This window comes from Camelus ferus, chromosome 1, assembly GCF_009834535.1.
Source record: "Camelus ferus isolate YT-003-E chromosome 1, BCGSAC_Cfer_1.0, whole genome shotgun sequence".
Lineage (NCBI taxonomy): Eukaryota > Metazoa > Chordata > Mammalia > Artiodactyla > Camelidae > Camelus > Camelus ferus.
Genome location: NC_045696.1, coordinates 107,362,582 through 107,375,828, shown reverse-complemented (window position 1 = coordinate 107,375,828; position 13,247 = coordinate 107,362,582). Strand labels below are relative to the sequence as shown.

General features: G+C 40.5%; 1 protein-coding gene across 1 annotated transcript in view; it reads right to left on the bottom strand.

The window, feature by feature from the left end:
* STAG1 (stromal antigen 1) overlaps positions 1-11,254 on the bottom strand; it is a 327,021-nt gene extending 315,767 nt beyond the window's left edge. The window contains exon 1 of the mRNA XM_032487978.1: positions 11,078-11,254. The gene's annotated coding sequence lies outside the window, so the exon portion shown is untranslated. The remainder of the gene's footprint in view (positions 1-11,077) is intronic.
* Positions 11,255-13,247: the final 1,993 nt, after the last annotated feature.

Sequence of the window (13,247 nt, the reverse complement as noted above, 5' to 3'; positions counted from 1 at the left end):
AGCTCCCAGGTGATTCTATTGTGCAGTCACTGGTATAAGGACAAAATTCAAACTCTAGTTTGGTACACTAGGCACTCTGGTCACTGCTTACAGCTCTTATATTTTAATCACTCCTCTATAGGTAACCCCGTGCTCTTAAAACAAACTCAACTAACGCTTCCTCAGGAAGTGGGCTATGGCAGTGGCTCTTCAACTTCAGCCTGCATCAGAATCACTAGAAGGACCTATAAAAACACAATTGCTGGTCTCTATCTCCAGAATTCCTGATTCAGCTGGACGGGGGTGAGGCCCAAGAACGTGCATTTCTAACAAGTTCCCAGGTAATACTGATACTGCTGGTGCAGGGAACACAATTTAAGAATCACTGGCCAACACCAGATCACAACACTGTCCCTCTATATTCACATGGAATGCCACTCCCATCTCCAAACCACCCTTGCCTGGGTAACTTTTACCTTTCTTAAAATTTACAGAAGAATTTGCCTTCATAAACCATTTGCTCACTTAAACAAACCACCTCAAGGCATTTATTACCTACTATAAAAATTTTGGCTGCCAAAAAAACACACTACAGAATGTTATTAATGTACACCAATGCACAGTGTAGATATCTGCTACCATATACAGATTCTTTTGTAAGAATTGGGAGAAAAGGCCTCCTCTGGGAAGATGAACTGGAAAAAGGTAAAAAAGCAAATGGACAATTTGTCAAGCAGAATAAAATCCGGATTTGGCCAGGGCACCTTTATGCAGAGCACCAATCCCATAACCTGCCATGGCAGCCCTGATGCAGGATACCACTAAAACAAAAAGAAAGAGCAACTCTGGATTTGAGAAAGGGAGAGAGAGAGGGAGGGAAGAGCAATAAGGCTACAGGAAAGGATTTCTGGAGAAGGTTATCACACCTAGGTTGAGTCCTGAATTGCCTTTTCTGTACATCAGGAAGACAAGAACTGTGCTTTCATGTCTTTATATTCACAGTGTATGGCTCACTGTAGACGTTCAATAAATGTCTGAATGATACACAATGAATAAAATTATATGAAGACACCTGCTAGTCTATCTTTTTCTCACCAAATAAAGAAGCCAACACACACCCATAGCTGGAACCAAAAACTATAAATACTATCTAAATATTAATGTATTTTGGTCTGTACACTTAACAGCTAGGGGAAAGCACAAATTAACAACCAGTTGGGAGATAAGAAGACAAAGGAGTCTACTGATAACAAACACATTTAGTTTTTTCAAAACTAAAGATTTCCAAATCAAAAACTTTGCATTACCTGATTCAGAGTTGATTTACTGATGATTTCAACAGGGACTATAAATTTTACAGGAATCTTGGAAACTAGCTCGAGACATCAATTTTATAGTACAGAAACTGAGGCTCAGAGAAGTAATGACTCAAAGACACACAGCTAGTTAGTAGTAAGCTGTAATTAAAACTCAGGTCTCTGGCCCTACACTCATTTTCTCTCTCCTACATCATGCTCCTTTTACATTCATAAAATAAAATATTAGACATCCATAACTTTTTTAAAAACTCAGATTAACCAGGGTTTTGTTCCCTGTACCCCATTTTTATTAGAGGAAAATCAGCCATCTACCATTGTATTTTGGTTAAGAACTTATTCAAAGAGGTAACTTTCAAGATGTTTTGCTCTTGGTAAAGGTTCATTTCTAGTCTGTTTACAAAATTATACATGCAAAACTAATATTCTTAAATTAAAAACCCTGATAGAGTCATCAAAATTTCTCAATTACCAAGAAAGCATTATAATGCCTTTCCAGGATATAGTACTTTCTGAAGAAAGAAAGAGCCTAATTTTTTAAAAATATGTTTAGCAATAAGGAGAAAAATCTGGTTATAACCGTCATCTCTCAGTTAACCAGAGTACCTTATCCTCTAACCACTCTCATTACTAGAGTTTATTATTAAACTAGCTCTATGTGCTGATAAGAACCTGCTAGCTCTATTTGCTAAGAACCAATTAATTAAAATTCTCTGCTTCTGGGAAGCAATCTCATGATTTACCTGGACTATTTTATTCACCTTTTACAATTAAGATTAATGTCCTTTGGATTTATACACAATACAATATAGTCTAATAGTGAAAAGCTAACTTTTTAACCTCTACAGCAACCTATAAGGCGTGCTTTTATTATTCCCATTTTACAAATGAGAAAACTGAGATTTAGAGGTTAAAGAATTTGCCTAATTTACGTACCTAGGAAGGGGATGAGTCAGAATATGACACAGGCAGTGTGACTCGGGTGCCAGGAACTCTCTTGGACAATAGACAATGGCCTTCTTAGCCATTTATCATGTGATTGATTGTGCTTCCTTCATCTGTGAACATACAAACTTTCTAACTATTCCTAACAGTATAAGGTACAGAGTAAAGCATTTTCTTTCCAAAAATTAATTTAGGCTTTAACCATAGAGTAAAACACAGCCTAAGATGTTCTTTAGCTTTTATATCTTGCACTATGTCACAAGGATTTCTGTACATATGCTACTCTGTACCATTTCTGCTAGAGAATAGAGGAAAACTACCTCTTGAAGTCTAAATGAGGTAAGAAAAAACATTGTAACCTGATGTAGTCAGATCAACTAAGCTTTAGGACAGCAGAGGGAATCAAGTACCTCAAAAGAGACAATCAGGTCAAACATATTCATGCTAGACTACGCATAAGACACTTTTTTCTTGCCTCTCTAAGACTGAGGAGACAGTAATAGTGTCTCAAACCTCTACCTGAACCTTTAAACCAACTCAACAATTATGAAGAGAAATCTCATCAGAGAGCCTAAAAACAGTACAAGTAATGCTTAATTATTGTTATCTCAATTAGAAAAAAAAGGGACTACCATGAAAAACTCTTCTGACTCAATGTTTGTAATTTCCTGACACATAAAAAGGATCTATTATTTGGGGGGAACCTGACAAGGAGAAGGGCATGTCCTTTTACCTTCGCACTTTATGTTTCCAAAGTATCTTGAACCTAACACTCTCCACAACACTTCATGTATTATCCCTGTTTGTTTTGTTGCTCTGGGGTTTTGGTTTTTAATCTCTCCCAATAGAACAGAAGTTGTTGAAAGCAAAGCCTATGTATTTAACAACTCTACATACTCTCTGCTAGTCGTGAAGTAGGCACTCACATAAATATTTGTTGAAAGAATCTTAACTGGATTCCCATCATAGAGATGTGACAACTGAGGCCTCTAGAAACAAAGTGTTCTACCCAAGACTAAATAACTGTTAAATGGTGGAAAAGAAAAGAAAACCAAATCTCTGCAAAATAAACTTCAAAATGCAGAGGATTTCAACAAGCAGAAATAAGGACTGAGAGAAAAATGCCCTTTTAAGAGACTGAGATTCTGGGTTCTGAAAGTAAGCCTAGGTGTAAATCCTGGCTCATTTATTACTTGTGTGGCCTTGGAACAATTAGTCCACAAAATACTGTGCCTTATGAATACCAACACTTACCAAATCTTATGGTGCTAACAATAAATGCAATAAGGCATTTGCAATAAATGAAAATACAAACAGGGTGATAAATGTTGGCTGAAGTTAGAAAGATTTTACACAGACAGGTCCTACTGCTCCATGCTTATCTGCTTTTCTGTTTTTCCTTTCTTTGTGAACTACATCAATAATACAGCATAATACGTAAAAATCTAGGTAATAGTCTAAAGAATTATGAAGTGACCACTCCATGTATCTACTATTAAAATCAAGAAATAGAATACTCCAAAAGCTTCTCTACAATGTGCTCCTCCCACATCACAAACTTGGGAGTTTGAATCAAATCTAATAAACTTAACTAATTTAATTTACGATTAAATAAGTTTAACCTAAACTGTAAAACAGATAGTATCAATATAATAATAATTTCTTTACAGAGTTATTATAAAATGCTTACTGACACACAGTAAACATTCACTGAGTATTTCTTTCACACACATTATATACCAGAACATAGACATGGTGGGGGCGGGAGAGGATACAAGTATGTAATCAATTTGGTGACAGTATAAAGCCCATAGAAAAGTACAGTGCAGAGACAGAGTTGGATAGCTAGATTGGGGCAACATAAAAAATAGAAGAAAAACCTAAACTAATAACATAGGGGAAACTGAGAAAATTCACTGAGCAGTTTTGAAAGACAGTTCTCCATGGGTCTCTTGCTTTTCTGCACATCTTAAAAACAGAAGCACCAAGTTCCTTTGATTCAATCTTTTCAAGTATATTTGTATAGTGAACAATCTTGGAAAAGAGTAATAGCATCTCCCTCAGAGAAAATGCAAGGCACAGTTATAACCCATTATAACGACATGAGTTCCTCTAAGCTTGGGAGTCCTCTTCTCTAACACACCCACTGCATGTGCAAAAGTGTCACATCTTTACACTAGGGTGAAGTAATGGGGGTTCAAGATCTGATACAAATATTGACACTCTGGCTACTTCTATTGCTGTTAGGCACTGTTCTTCATCTCTGACCGTGGAGACTCATGACTCTAATTAAACTGTGGCAGGTTACCTTGTCAGCCTGAAAGTAGGGTAAAATCTCGGAACTTTCACAGTTCTTAACAGGCATTAGCACATAATCAACATTTATTGTAAGTGAGAGATTCCACTTTCATACTGTCGGAAAGAATAAAAAAGCAAAACTCAAAATAAGTTACCTTCAAGAGGCACATTTCAAATATAAAGAAAAAGAGTTTTAGTAAATGGACAGAAGAAGGTATACTACTGAAACAGTAAACTCAAGAAAGTTGGAGTGGCTATATTAATTTTTTTAAAAGTAGATTTTAAGATTGAGACTATTACCAGAGTGTCCACAGAGTTATGAAATAAATAAGGCAAAAATTAACAGAATTAAGGGAGAAATAGATAATTCCAGTCACAGCTAGATATTTTAACATCCCTCTCAACAACTGATAGAAGTAGACCAAAAAAACCTCGCAAAAATAAAAAACCAGTAAAGACGTAAACGATTTTAAAAATGCTACCAAAACATCTTAATCTAATTGATATTTACAGAATACACTTGACAACTGCATAGATACATTTACCAAAACAGACCACATGAACCATAAAACAAGCCTCGTTTTATTGATAAATTTTAAAAGATTAAAGTCATACAGAATATATTCTCTGATCTCAAAATGAAATTAAATTAGAAGTCAATAACAAGATGTCTAAAATAGTCCCAAATATTTGAAAATTAAACAAAACACTTTTAAGTAATCCATGGGTCAAGGAAGAAATCACAAAGCAAGTTAGAAACTATTTCAAACTAAATAATAAAAATATCAAAATTTGTGGGATGCTGCAGAGTGCTTAGAGGAGAATCTGTAACTCTGCATGCTTTTATTAGAAAACAAGAAATGTCTGAAATCTATGACCACACTTTAAGAAACTAGAAAAAGAAAAACAAAATACATGAGAGAAAGAAAATTATAAAGAACAGAAGCAAATAAGGGAGAAAAAAAGAACGGAGAAAATTAGCAACGTTATTTTGAAAAAAATAAACAAATTGATAAACCAAGAATAAGACTCGTCAAGAAAAAAAAAAAGAACATATTAATACCACCATAAATCAAGAGATATCACTACAAACCCTACAGACTTTTGAAGGATAACAAAGGAGAACTTAGGTCAACAAATTTCTTTAAAAATACAACAAAACTGACATAAGATGAAACAAAATCTGAGCATCCCTCTGTCTAGTTAAAAAAAAAACATGAATTTGAATTTACCAAGTCTTCCCACTTAAAAAAAAAAAAAAAAAAAAAAAAGTCCAGACGGTATCACTAATGAATTCTATCAGTCAAGGAAGAATATCAGTATCACACAAAGCCTTTCAGTAAGCAGGGGGAACATCTAGGCTTATTTTATGAGGCCTTTGTAATCCTAATACTGAAACCTGCCAAAGACATTACAACCAAAGAAAATTACAAAGCAATATCCTTCACGAAGAAATATCCCCAAATTCTAAAATGGATAATACACTATGACCAATGAGGTTATCCTAAGTATTAAAATTATATTAACATTAAAACAAATTATTTTAACATTTTAAAACCACTGATTTTTGAAAGCCAGTGGTAGAATGATGAACACTTTGTTTCTAAATTTTGCCTACTGCAAACAAGGCCACTGAGAACATTTTTGTTCATGTATCCCAACATACAATAATTTTTCCCATCAGTAATATAAAGACAGAAGAATAACTGCTAGGTTTAAGGTGCATGTATTCTTCAATTTACTAGATAAAACATTCTTCTGCAAAATGATTATGTCAATTTACACTCATGCCAAAAGCTGGAGTCTAATTTCTCCATATTCTCATCAATGCTTGATACTATCATAATTTTTAATACCTGCAATCTGATGTAAGTGAAATAGTTTCTTCTTATGGTTTTACTTTGCACTCTCCAAATAACGAAAGAGATTATAATTCAGTGCTTTTCCAACTGTGGGTTGCTGCAAGTCATGATATCACATAAGTGAGTTGCAACCAGTATTCTTAATCTTAAAAAATATAATAAAGTAAAAATATCAGCAAGTACTACATAAAGATTAAATGTTACTTCTTGAAACTTTTATTTCCACTGTGTGCATGTTTGTACTGGGTCACAATATAAAATGTTTTTGTAACTGTGAGCTTCTAGCAAGTTAAAAGCCATCACTACAACTGTTTAATCAAAGCAAAACTACTTAGAGACATTTGGCAAAACTAACTGGTACATCATTTAGGCCCACAACACAAAGGAATGTAAAGTAGGATTTGTAGGGGAGGGTACAGCTCAATGGTAGAGTGCATGCCTAGCATGCACAAAGTCCTTGGTTCAAACCCCAGTACCTCCATTAAAAATAAATAAATAAAAACCTAATTACCCCCCCCCCCAAAAGGAAGGTAGGACTTGAGCTTTCCTTCAAACACTAACTGGCAAGAACACAGAACTAGAAAAGGATGAAGAAATCTGATAGAAGCAATAAGGGATGAATTAGTGTATAGAGAAAAGATTCTGTAAACCAACTGGTCTAACTATGACCTACTCAAAGCTCACTTAAAAAGAATCACATTTCTCAATAAAACAAGGTTTCTCTCATCACTGAAAGATAGGAAACTGGGATGCTACCCCCCTGACTATCAAAATGACAAAAAGTTGATCCCTCCTTCTCTGTAGACACACCCTAATTAGCCCTATCCCACCTTAAGAATCATCTCTCTTGGGCTTATGCAAGAGCATCCTCTTAAGTCTCTGCTTTATACTTTTCCTACAGAGTGTCACAGTAGCAAGAACCATCTAAATTCTAGAGATTCATATTTTAATTAGGCTAATAGTTACTAAGCCCTTACTATATCACCTATTAAGAAATGAAGCTGTATCTTCCAAACAATTTTACTTCCTGCTTATATTCTTTTTTTAAATCTTGGTTGTTGGGTTTTGTTTTTGTTTTGGAGGGGAGGTAATAAGATTTATTTGTTTATTTGATGGAGGTACTGGGGATTGAACCCAGGACCTCATGTATGCTAAGCATGCGCTCTACCACTTGAGCTATGCCCTCCCCCACTAAATCTTGTTATTCTTAACTAAAACTGTCCTAATCGCCTCCCCTCAAAAATATTTTGCTTTGGAAGGTTAAATCTCCTATATATCATGACCAAATTTCTGCTACCCTCTCTGTCCACCAATAATACCCCTACTCTATTTTAAATAACTATTCTTTTTCATAAGAATTCCCTCCTCAAAGTTGCTGAACCAATCACACCACAGCAACTGTCTGGTGCAATAAGCTAATGAATCTACCTGCCACTTAAACAGGCGTGTGATCTTAAACATTTAAATTCCTTAACTCCCCGGAGAGTCAATCTCATCTCTAAAATGAGCAAAACAACAGGTATCAAACAATGAAAATTACATAATCTCTACTGTCTTTCTTCTTTTTACTTAAATTTTATTTTTACTTTTTATTTTTAATTTCCTCTAAACACAATAAAATGTTTTTATAGATGGAGGCACTTCAACTGAGGTACAAGGAAATATGAAAAGGAAAAAGTGTGAAGAAAAGACAAAACAAGTATGAGTAAACTTACCAAGTGGGGTTAGTGCTCTGCCTGTGCACTCTCCTTGTACATTCAAATTCTAAAACAGCAAATGTAAAGATACTTTGTTCCCCATGGCAGGCTAAATTTTAACCCTCAATGACCTACACCATCATATATTCCCCTTCCCTTGAGTGTGGGAAAGACCTCTAAGTATAATGGGATATCACTCCTGTGATTTTTATATAATAAATAGAATTTACATAGGTATTTAAGGTCCCTAATCAGCTGAGTTCACTAAAAAGGAAACCATCCTGAATGGGTCTGACCTTATCAGATCAGCTTTATAAAGGGATCTTAAAAGGAAGTCCAGAGGTCAGAGACAGAGGAAACCAGAGCAACTGACTCCTGCTTCCCTGGATGAAAGCAAGAAGCCATGATGTGGACACATGGTATACAACTGAGAAAGGTCCCTGGCCAACAGCTAGCAAGAAGATGGCAACTTCAGTCATACAGCCACAAGGAAATTCTGCCAACAAGTAATCAGCATGAAAAAAGACCCTGGCCTCAGATGAGAATTGCAGCCACAGCTAATATCTTGATTTTAGCCTGGTAAAATGCTGAACAAACAGCTCAGCTATGAAGTACTTAGATTTCTGACCTATAGAAACTGTGAATAGAGGAAGTATTCACCAATTTTCAGTCCTCTACCACTTTTTCCTTTACCTGGAGTTTGTTGAATATAACCAATAGCATTTTTATTCCCTTTACTTCAAGGTAAGATCTATGCCTAGCATTGTATCTATCAGGTACTTAATATGAATATTTGCTGAGTTTAAAAAAAGAAAAACTATGAGGTAGTAAATAGGTGTTGTTTAAGCTACTAAATTTGTGGTACTTCACTATACATCAAAAGAAAACTAACATTCTTTCAATACAGGACAAAGCAGACAAGGGAAAAAAGGAGGAAGAGAAATCTTTTCTTCTAGATGCATTACATCTCCTCATAGCACTGATTATGAAGATATGCAGATCCAGAATCAAGGAAAAAAGATTAAAACTGTATAAACTTGCATACATTTTTAAAGTTTTAATAATTAAGAAGGCTTTTTGACACAAATCTTATTATACAACTATCATATAATTTATTACCTTCATTTCAGTGATGAGCAAAGTAAGGTTGGAAGAGTGACATCCCAAAGATCACAAATCTAGGGAATGTTTAAGGGAACTTCAGTCCAAGGCTCTCTCTCCCCCATACCACAGCCCCCTTAAGGCTTTAAAAGAGCCATTCAAATCAACAGTACTTGTATTACTGTCTTCAAAGGAAGCAATCCTAGTAGCATAAGCATTTTTCATATTTCATATTTATATAAATACTCCCTCAAGAGCTTTGTCAGGACATCAAAACTGAAGTAGATACTGAGAAATTTCCAATCAAAAGTAGTTTGGTTGTAAAACTGACCACTGGTAGACCATTTGAATAAATATAATGTACATTTTAAAATGTAAACAAAATTTTACAAAACACTTGTCGGTTTTCTGGAACTTTATTTAGATGGCAGACATTTGTGTTACAACTATTCTCAAAGATCAAAAACAAGTAAACAATCTTTCCGAATCTTTCACTGTTTCCCCTCTTGGGCAAATTTTTTTAGTCGGAATTCTTCGTACATTATAAATAGGAGAACATGGAACAATATATAATACAGTACACAAGTTGTTTTTATTTTCACTGTTGTGTATATTTCCCTAAGTGCTTCACCAACAGAATTTGCAATCTTCTTTACAAAAAAAACGCACAGAAACTAAAAGGTGGAGTTAAATAACACATTAAGTTACAAATCACACAACTTTCTTTATGTGAATTCAAATACTTTCACAAACACTGTTAAGAGATGCAAAATAAAGTCCTTTCCAGTCACAACCACAGGAAGGAATAAACTATTTTCATCATCCTAACATCAACTTTAACAGCAAATATTCACTATCGTTACATACAAACAGCACTGTTTTCAGTCTATAAGCGTCCAAAACCAACCCATGATTTATACGCCCGGGGCACGATTCTCTGCAATGTGAAGAGAATCGGTAACATTTCAAATGTGGATAGAAGGGGTGACATGACAATCCTAAGACCTGAAAATTTCTTAGTCCCTACAGCACACAAGATGCACCCAGTTCGGACTCTCCAATCAAGGCCCAGGTCCAACTCCAGGCACTCCAGTTTCCCAGCTCTTCACCCGCCCCCACCCCGAGAAAGGAGGGAAAACAACTTTTATTGGCCTCGTCTCCCGGGGGATTGACAAACTAGCGGGGCAGTGCTCCGGCCTGGACACGTTTCACAAGGAGGCCTCCGTCGGGGGCGGGGAGGGCAGATAGCGGGAAAGCCCAGCTTCGACGTCCCCTCTGCCCCCAGGAGCCAGCCCCCTGCTCCACCCCAACGACAAGAGGCCTGGGCCGGCCGCCACGCCGAGCGACCCCCAGGCCCCTCCGCCGAAGCGAGCTCGTTGTCATGTGACGACTCTGCCGCTAAAACACCGCAGAAACGCAGGGCGGCGGGCGGCATTCTCACCAGCCCGCCTCGGCAGGGCCCCGCCGGGCGCGGGCGAGTCCCGAGAGTCCGGGCGGGGGGGCGGAGGGCGGGCTTGGCGGCGGGCCCGAGCGCGCCACAAAGGCTTCCGCGCCCGTCGCCGTAGTGCCCGAGCGGGCGGGGGCACAATTTTCGGGGCCCGCGGGAGGGGTAGGGAGCGACGAGGGCTCCGGGGTGCTCACCGCGCCCACAGCCATCCCCCACGGCGCCCGGACGGCGGGAGACCGCCGCGCCCCGCAAAGGCCCGCGCGGCCTCCCTCCCCCGCGCGGGGCCCGCGTCCGGCCCGCCCGCTCCCCGCTCGCGCTCTCTCGCTCTCTCCCAGCCTCCATCTTGGATCGGCGCTTCCAGCCCCCGCGCCGCGGCCGCCGCATTCCCCCTCTTTCCCGCCCCCCGCCGCCGTCGCCGCCGCCCGCACTCACCTCAGCTGCCCATCCGGGCGCCGCCGGCCGTCGACCTAGTTTCCCCCCAAAAGTCTCCGGTGTGTTATTCCCGATGTGGGGGGGTTGTTACGGGGTGGTCGCCGGGGGTTCGGGAGCGGGGGCCGCGCCTTCAACGGAGCTGCAATCCTAACCCGCCATCTGGTGGCATTTTCCACACGCCAATGGCGCCGCTGCAGACTTGGGTCCCGACCGCCCTCTGCTGGCCGCGGCGCTTACTACCTCGCTGACGGGACGGGCCTGCCCGGAAAGGGGAGGGAGCTGAGGCGCGAGCTGGGGGCCGTGGCGGGGACGCGCGCAAACGCTTTCCTGTGGGGATTGCGCGCACGCGCACCAGCGGGGCGGGAAACGTGGCCGCTGCGTGGCGGCCCGGCCCCAGCACGGAGCGCTGGCCCGGCTCAGCCAATCGCGAGCGCCGCATACCTCTTGGTGAGGGCGCTGTGGACGGTTCGTGGACCGTCTGAGGCGGGCGGAAGGATGGCAACGGTGGCGCCTGCGCGCCCGGCTAGTCGAGTTACCGCCCGCCATTTTTGGAGCTTTTCCGAGACCTGGGAGGGAAACCCGCCCCCGGCCCCTTCGCCGAAGCCCCTCCCCAGGCCGCGGGACTGGCGCTTCCTCGCAGCTCCGCCTGGCTACGGTTGCCTCCATCCTCCGCCCTGGAGGCGCTCTGCGGAAACGCGAGGGGGTGGCGGCGCAAAGCCATGCTCCCGCCTCTCCTGGGTTTAATGAGGGCCTCAGAGCTTAGCATTGTATTAGCGATTTATTGTTGACTGTTGACGAGGCTCTTTCCCGGGCGAGGGTGAAAAGGTTTCGAGAACTGTTTGGGACCTCCCTCGCCGCCGATCTAGATGCAACAGTGCCCGCCCCAGGCCGATTGGCGTCGTCCCTGCTTCTGTAAAGCAGATCCTCTCCGTGGTGCCGGCTTTGCATAAGGCGGCAGCATTGGCTAGTTAGTGAGAAAAGAATGCAGCTAGACTGGGAAAATACAGCCTCAGCTTTGGAATCAGCTTTCTCCTCCCACAGCCTAGGACTACTGTCAGTAGCTCTAAATGTCAGTAGCTTCCAAAAGGAAGACAATTGACTAACGTGAGACCCAGAGCAAAATATGCCTTTGAATGTCTCCTCTTCCTACTTAGTCTCCACCCGCCACTCCTGGCCGTGGCTCCTACCTTTCACCCATTCGCAACTTTTCAATACAAAAGTGAATCCTTAATCTCCCAGGTCATCAGCCCCATTTATGACTAAATTCTCTGTTGCCATAGCCAGCTCTATTTCAGTATTGCCTTAGAATCGCTCAACTCTATAGTCTTAAGGGCCCGTCCCCAGTAGGTTATCCCTTTTCCTGCTTTCTCTCCCACGGGTCACAAAGTGTGGGTTTTCACTGGAGGAAGTCACAACTTATCTGGCCAGGAATGAATTCGTGACTGGACTCCCACTTATAATTTTTTTACCCCTGTTTGATTGACTTCCCCTCATCTTCTCCACAAGGACTATTTCTAGTTTTCTTTGTTAAGTTGCCACTCCCAATCCATATTAGTAGATAAAATCATATAGTTTCCAGGGATCAAAGCTATGGGATTCTAATTTCGGTTTGGTATTCTCTCCATCTTAAAATATATGTAGCCACACCCTGTTCATGACCTCTAACATTCTCACCAAATTAATCCCCTACTCTCCAAAGCTGGTTCTTCTCCCTGGACTGCAAATGCTATCCCTTCTCATTTCTTCCTTCCACCACTACTTAGGGTCTTATATCTTCAACATTTTAGCCATTGGCTTGTTTTTCAACAGTTTCCATTGTCATTTTTTAAATTTCAGTGCTACTACTCCCTGTTGGGCCAACTGACGTCCTTCCACGTCCAACGATCCCTATTCCTGGGCTAAAGCACATTCTTTACTGGGTGTATTTTCCTCAACAAACTAATAGCCTTAGGGAATGCCTAATCTCACAGTAGCTCTGGCTAGCTTGTTTCAACCCACCTTATCAGAGTCATAGACTCCACCACCCTTCAGGAACCCTAAACCTCTTAAACCTCACCTACAACTAATTAGAGACTTGCGCACAAGCCCATCAGGCACCTTGCAATCTACCTTATAAAACACCCCAACAACCGGCCCTTGGCGCTCACACAGGCACCCCTCACCTATGTGG